Source organism: Gadus macrocephalus, chromosome 23 (genome assembly GCF_031168955.1).
Source record: "Gadus macrocephalus chromosome 23, ASM3116895v1".
NCBI lineage: Eukaryota > Metazoa > Chordata > Actinopteri > Gadiformes > Gadidae > Gadus > Gadus macrocephalus.
The window spans coordinates 5,654,167-5,661,666 of record NC_082404.1 but is presented as its reverse complement, the minus strand read 5'-3'; the positions used below and the strand labels follow the sequence as shown (position 1 = coordinate 5,661,666).

General features: G+C 47.5%; 1 protein-coding gene across 1 annotated transcript in view; it reads right to left on the bottom strand.

Annotated features, from left to right (window-relative positions):
* Window positions 1-7,500, bottom strand: part of prex2 (phosphatidylinositol-3,4,5-trisphosphate-dependent Rac exchange factor 2) — a 94,310-nt gene that overhangs the window by 82,637 nt on the left and 4,173 nt on the right. The gene's annotated exons all lie outside the window — the stretch shown is intronic.

The window sequence follows — 7,500 nt, the reverse complement described above, 5'->3', positions numbered from 1 at the left end:
AGACCTGATGTGTGTCAAAATAATTATTGTAGGAGAAGAAAAGCCAAACTCTAGCTTGTCTAAAAATCTTGAGGAATCCTTAAAAAACAAACAACAATTAATATAAATTCTGTCTCTCCAAACGACCCGAATACCTCGAATCACTGCGCAAACCGAAACAAATTGTCTAACGGTAATCGAATAGCCTATTAGATTGTACAACTCCAGCCATCATAGCGCCATAAACGGCATGCGTCTCCAACGTATTAGCGCAGCTATTCGGCTTGTGAAATTGGGTATTAAACAGCGTGACTGGCCTGGAGGAAATAGACATTGGCCTATAAAACCCAACATCAGCTCTTTTATTCTCTCCGCACGATGCGAGAGACAGGGAGAGAGAGAGAGAGAGAGAGAGAGAGAGAGAGAGAGAGAGAGAGAGAGAGAAAAGAGGGAGAGAAAAGAGAGAGAGAGAGAGCATGCGAGAGAGTGAGAGAGCAAGAGAGGGAGAGAGAGAGAGAGAGAGAGAGAAAGAGCGAAAGTGAGAGAGAAAGTGAGATTGTGAGAGGAAAAGACATTACACATCGATAGCGTGCCTTTCCCCCTGGCTGTGCCCTACACCAGCGCACGCCGGTGGAGTGCAACACGACCAATCAGAAGGGTCAGAGTCTTGATTTGGGACCCTCCCGCGACCATGACTGTCACACGCTCCGGAGGACGGCTCCTTTGATTACCGCGCCCCGTGTCCCCCCCCACTGGACCCCCCGCCGGAGCAGTGGCAGCGCTCTGGGCAGGGCGAGGACGGGCCAGGGGCCACATGCTGGCCCCTGGCCCCCCTCCTCTCTATGGGAGGACAGGGCCAGACACCGTCAATGGACGCCCAGGGGCTATGCCGAGTCTTGTCGTTTTGCCTCATCGTTTCTATAGCGACCGTCCCCCCCGTTTTTATTGAAGGGGTTTCAATTGGAGCGATGGGACTGTAAACAAACTTCTTTGTTGAAAATGTTTGGCACCATATTTTTTGGAGCATTCACCAATTGCAAAGGTAGTGCAGTTGTTTTTCAAAGCCCCCCGCGGACAACTCTGCCCCACTAAAACGCTGGTGCTGTAAGGGCCGCCATGAAAGGAGGGAGAAGGACTCCAAAGACCTCAGCGTCTGCAGAAGGCCGCCGATACAGGAGCCTTTGACCACACTTTGGCATGCATTTGGAGGAAACGCTTTTTATTATTAAGCTGTACTCTCACATAATACATATTTATATATATTCATGTTTTCTTTCAAAGACCGTACTCTTTTCAAGTTTGAGGCCATTCAATATTAGGAAACTCTGGTCGGAGTCGCTCATGCTCGCTCCGACGGTAAATTGAAAAGCAGAACCCCATAATCCACCAATTGTCAGCGGGTAGCTGTAGCGCGCTCCACGATGACAGAGCGGGACACTTGCGGTCTCAAAGATGGACCTTGTATTGCGTGGAGCGGTTCCAATGTTTACCTCTTCAAATCAAAAGGATCGTTCATGTCATGGTGCCAAGCTACGACTGCTGTGAAATGCTAGTGTGAATGCTGCTGTAAGTCAGGTCATAACGCTGGTCATTACTGTAGATATATTCTGCATTTCAAATAACTCTCAGGGAAGAGCAAGGTGGGAAGGAAGGAAGGAAGGAAGGAAGGAAGGAAGGAAGGAAGGAAGGAAGGAAGGAAGGAAGGAAGGAAGGAAGGAAGGAAGGAAGGAAGGAAGGAAGGAAGGAAGGAAGGAAGGAAGGAAGGAAAGAAAGAAAGAAAGAAAGAAAGAAAGAAAGAAAGAAAGAAAGAAAGAAAGAAAGAAAGAAAGAAAGAAAGAAAGAAAGAAAGAAAGAACAGACAGACAGACAGACAGACAGACAGACAGACAGACAGACAGACAGACGGACAGACGGACAGACGGACAGACGGACAGACAGAAAGACGGTGCATCTGTTGAGGAACAGAGGCAGGCCTGTGTCTGTGATGCCATCAGGGCCTCTGTCTGCACCACGTCTACGCCAAGCGTCTGATTCAGTTTGAGTTTGTGGAGTGCGGCAGAGTTTCCCCTTCATGTCTGCCTGTCACAGGGACCGCCGCATGGGACGCGGACGGCATGGAAAGTGTGAATATCAACCGGAGGTTGGGACAGTAGTGTGTCTGGATGCTTTCAAAGGACAATTCATAAGCTGAAAGCTTAGAACACAAAGGCAGCTGTGATGTGGAGACTTTGAGATAATGTCTCTGAAGAACTATGAAGTCTGTCATTTGGCTCTTTAGAGAAAAAAATACACAATCTGCTAAGCAACAGATGGGAGAACTAACTTTATGATTTGTTGGAACTTAGCGATTATTTATCTGGAACTCTACAGTGGCTAATTAAATAATAAATTGATTAATTAAAATAATGATGCGCACTTAAAAAATATCTAATGTATATATCTAAAAAATATCTAAAAATATCTATCTAATGATCTGGGCACAGCCTGTCTGTCTGTCTGTCTGTCTGTCTGTCTGTCTGTCTGTCTGTCTGTCTGTCTGCCTGTCTGTCTTTGTGTGTGTGTGTTAATGCATGCATGTATGTTTGTGTGTGTGTGGTGTGTGTGCATGCGTGAGTGTGTGCGTCTGTCTGTGTGTGTGCGTGTTATTGCATGCATGTGTGTGTGTGTGTGTGTGTGTGTGTGTGTGTGTGTGTGTGTGTGTGTGTGTGTGTGTGTGTGTGTGTGTGTGTGTGTGTGTGTGTGTGTGTGTGTGTGTGTGTGTGTGTGTGTGTGCGCGAATCAGTGCTGGCATCGGAGCATACCGGCCACAACACTGGGACCCTTGTGAGGATGCATTATTCAGACAGCTTCCCAAGTTCCCAACAAGTGCGCACCGCTGGCCCACTCGTATGACATGTTACCGGGCAGCTGGCGCTGCCCTACGCCATAAGCCGGCCTTCTCTTCTGGCCAGGGGCTCCACACAGCTTCACCACTGCCTCAATAGATTCAATTAAATGTATGGGCTAACATAAGCTTTGTGTTTAGCCAATTAGTGTCTGTGTTGGGAAGTTGATACACAGGATTTACTCGGGATATGTGTGTGTGTGTGTGTGTGTGTGTGTGTGTGTGTGTGTGTGTGTGTGTGTGTGTGTGTGTGTGTGTGTGTGTGTGTGTGTGTGTGTGTGTGTGTGTGTGTGTGTGTGTGTGTTTTGAAGCAGGACGTGCAGTACAATGTAAAGTCTGGGAGGTCCAGGAAGGAAGGAAATCCTGCACACAAAATGGCCACGCCGAGTCGAAAAGAAAGGAACTCTGTTTGATTGTAAAGGCTACGAAATGGACTTCAGCGAACATTGTACACTGAGCATTGGGTAAACCTGTGGCCACATCTTGAGCACAAAATAAACAGTATTTTAAGTCTGTTGACAAGCTTTTTCAGAAACAATCTCTGAAACACTTGAACTAATCTTCCTACAAATGTCTCTTAATACCATTAAGATATTCCATCATAGTCCAAAAAGGGTATGCAATTCAATCAATCTGCATGGAATGTGTCTCACTCTAAGAGGGTTCTTCCAATCATTGAAACTACTTTGGCATTCTGCTAAATAGTGAGGGGGCTGAAGGAAACTCTCATTCAGTCTTTGTAATTGAAATGGGACTCACAGAGGCAGATCACACTGAAAGCTCATTGGAAAGGGATTCTAATACGACAAACTAATCCAACTCAATCAGGCGCATTACACACGCGCTTAAACAGAATCACACAGCGCACCTTTCCTCGCACACTCATGCATTAAGCACATGCCCTGACATACACATGCACGCACACAACCGCACAGAAGAGCCCACCGAAACAGACACACAATCAGCCACGCGAATACAAACACCACCATCGCATGTGTAGGATGTGGACACACTCAACAGCTAGGCCACTGAATTAGGTGTCACAAAAACGACAACGGCAATTACATCCTCGTGAACAGGGTAGTATAAAAAGAAGTCTGTCTGCCGGTCGGAGTGTGTAATTAAAACACCAGCGAGAAATCCCTTCAGAGTTCACTTACTTAGGAACAGAGAAGACCTCTTCAGTCTTAAACAGAGAGAGAGAGAGAGAGAGAGAGAGAGAGAGAAAGAGAGAGAGGGAGAGGGAGAGGGAGAGAGAGAGAGAGAGAGAGAGAGAGAGAGAGAGAGAGAGCTTTAATCTTTAGCGGAGAGGGCTCTCTTCAGCCTTAAACAGAGAGAGAGCTCAGCTTCATTTCAACCAATTAAAAAGCCAATATGAGATTCTCCCGTTCTTCTATTTCTTCCTCATTTAACCTTTTGCACAGTTTCCTTCTGTCAAGTTGACACCATTTGTATCTCTCTCCCACATGTTCACACTCGGAAATCTACACCCACGATATGGACGGAAAGCCAATATATATTAGAGGGTGACCGGGATGAAACTGTGTTGATAAAGACTGCTCTAGAAAACCTCCAATCAGTGACTCTCACTGTGTTCAGGTTAACGAGAAACGGGAGAAAAAGACAGCACAGCGCTGGTTAGATGAGCTATGGTCATTATCCTTTCTGCTGCATCAGTGTGGGCGAGTGTTGGTCTTTGAGGGGAGGGTGGAGGGGAGATGGGGGTGGGGGTTGGGGTGGTGTTGCATGGGTTGGGTTTGCTAAACTTGTTGGCAGCAAGGCGTTGAGAGTAATGGACAGAACATATGCAGCTACCTTAGGGAGGCAGGGGAGGAAATAAAAACAAAGAGAGAGGGAGGAGGGAGGGGGAGGGGGAGGGTGAAGGGGAGAAAGGGGGAGAGAGGCAGAGAAGAAATAAGGGGGTGGGGGGATAGACAGTGGTTCAAGCGCAACAACAACAAAAACAACAACATCATCAAAAGTGATTTAGCGGGTGCTTTTGTCCAAAATGTCCGACCAAATAATATGTGAGAGCTGTGCGCGGATGTGATTGGGTAGAGAGCTGCAGGGGAGAGAGGGAGCGTTAGATACAGTAGGTTGATGCGTAGGGGCTATCTCAGTTCAGAGACCGAGAGGGGTTATAGCAACCATGCCAGCAGAGGGTCGTGGGCTGGGGAGCCTGCAGCGTTCAATGCCGGCCTGTTGGAGGCAGCTGGGAGGGTTTGATTCATGGTCCCATTATCTCGAGCCATGTAGCCTGTGCAGACGCATGGGTCTGAAACTAAAAGGCATATTGTATAAGTGCATGTGGGAAAGGAGGCAGGCCCCCATGCACTGACTAATACTGTCCTGGGAAGGTTTCAGCAGTTGTAGGTCAGTATATAGGCTTTGTGTGTTGCTTGCTGTTGTTGTTGCTGTTGTTGTGGTGGGAGCCTGTGCAGTGTGTGTGTGTGCGTTCGTGCGTGGGTGCGTGCGTGCGTGCGTGCGTGCGTGTGTATGTGTGTGATATTGCATGCGTATATGAATGAATGTGTTCACTCAACTGTCTGGTGTGTGTGTGTGCGCGCATTTGTGTGTGTTTGTGTGTGTGTGTGTGCGCGTGTGTGTGGGCATGTGCTTCTGCGCATGCATGTGCGTGTATGCATACATGTGTTTGCTCAGTCGCGTCGATCGTGTCTGTGTGAGTGTGGTGTGTGTGTGTGCATGTACGCATGCGCGTGTGCATGCATGCGTGTGTGCGTGAAAGTGTTCGCTCAGCTGTGTGTGTGTGTGTGTTTGCGTGCGTGCGTGCGTGCGTGCGTGCACCAGGACACGGCCTATGGTGAGCCCCTTACGGTTGTGTGTTTCCATCTGAACTGCGGCGGTCTTGAGATTACTAGACAGGAAAGGGAAGAGGACGGGACCCTTCAGGTCATCAACACCCCCCCCCCACACACACACACACACACACACTGAGGATACGGTCTACCCTCCCCTCTCCCCCAAGCCCCCAGCCTATGCAAACTCACCCCCTTCTGAGACCACCACCGGTAATGTATCAGAGGAAAAAGCAACCACACACACACACATTTACACAAGAGACCTTAGCCTCAATGTAAACAATCACAAAACGATGACCAATTAAACACTGATACACACATCACAGAAACACACACACACACACACACACACACAGGGTTCTGACCAACACCATGGGTTTTAGAGCAACTCTATTTTCGCTGCATTTAGCACAATTCCTCTGCTCTCTTTCCATCACCCTCATTTGACAGCTCCGAGGGATTTACTGCGACCACCAACACGTAAAGTCTCAGACGTGCTTCTGTACCAGCAGGTCTGTGGATATGAGCATGTTAAAGCCTCACAGACAAGCACATGGGCTGGGTAGCATGTGACTAACATTTACTCCACACATAAAGTCATTTACTGGCAGGGAATTTTCCCTTTCAGACATTGCAATTCTCCTAGAGGTTCAAAACTGGTAGCACAACTTAGGGATACCCAGGGAGCTACTTCTAAAAGTATTTTTAAGGACAATTTTAAGGAGCATTAGTTTTCAGGAGTTTGTCTCGAAACCGAACATCTCTGGGTTCAAACACTGAATGTCTGTCATCTACTGGTAGGCTGAACCTGCTAAAATGCTGTACCGCGAGCTACTCCTTAATGACACATATCCAACTCACTGAGGATAAAAGTGTCTGCGACATGACTAAATAGTAACAGATTCTGCGTTGTACCCTTCCTTACAGATTATTTTAAAATCCTTCCTTGCATGGAGATGCATTACGATTCTTAGGGTGTGCTGCGCATTTACCCAGAATAATACCCACCTCTGTGTCGCTAGGCAATGCAAATTACATGAATACTAGGTTACATTTACATGACAGCATGCTTCGTGAACACTACGGAATCATTACCATGTGATCCATGCAAATTATCCATACACGATATATTCATACATATGTATGTGTCAAAATAATTGATAAGAAACCAAAAACACAAAGACAGCATGTGGAGGCAAGAACTAAATCGATAGGCTATTTAATCCAGTGGGGTGGTAGACGGGGGAGTTCGGACGTGAGGTCGGGTGTGATTTCACCGCGGGTTCAGGAAAGGAAAGTATCTGAGGGAACACTTGAGGCTCAGAGGAACCCTGGATCATATATTAGCCGGAGCTATTTCTCCCCTCCAGAATCAGGCCATGGAAGGATTTTACCATCCCTCCCCTGGGCGCTTATCTCACAACTCGTTCTCTAAACCCTGCACTCGTTCCATCTGCGGTGTTGATGATGATAATGGCCGAGTCTCAGCGATGCTATGCAGGTCGACACCGCGGGGAGATGAGATGGAGGAAGAAAAAAGCCTCATGTGAAAAGTGTTCCGAGTATCTTGAGATTTGTTCCTCTCCGCGAGACATTTCTAAGAGTGAGTGTCATTTTGTTGGCCCGTGACGGGCCAAGATAAACACCAGTGTCCGTCGGAGCCTTCTATCTCTGGCTGTAGTGGGCCATTATGTAAGATGGGCCTTGGAAATCTCGGCGACATTATCCCTGCGAGGTTTCCCTCTGCCTGACAAACCCCTGAAGAGGCACCGACTTAAACATCTCAGTGGCACCTGAAGAAAGTTCTGGGTAACTTTT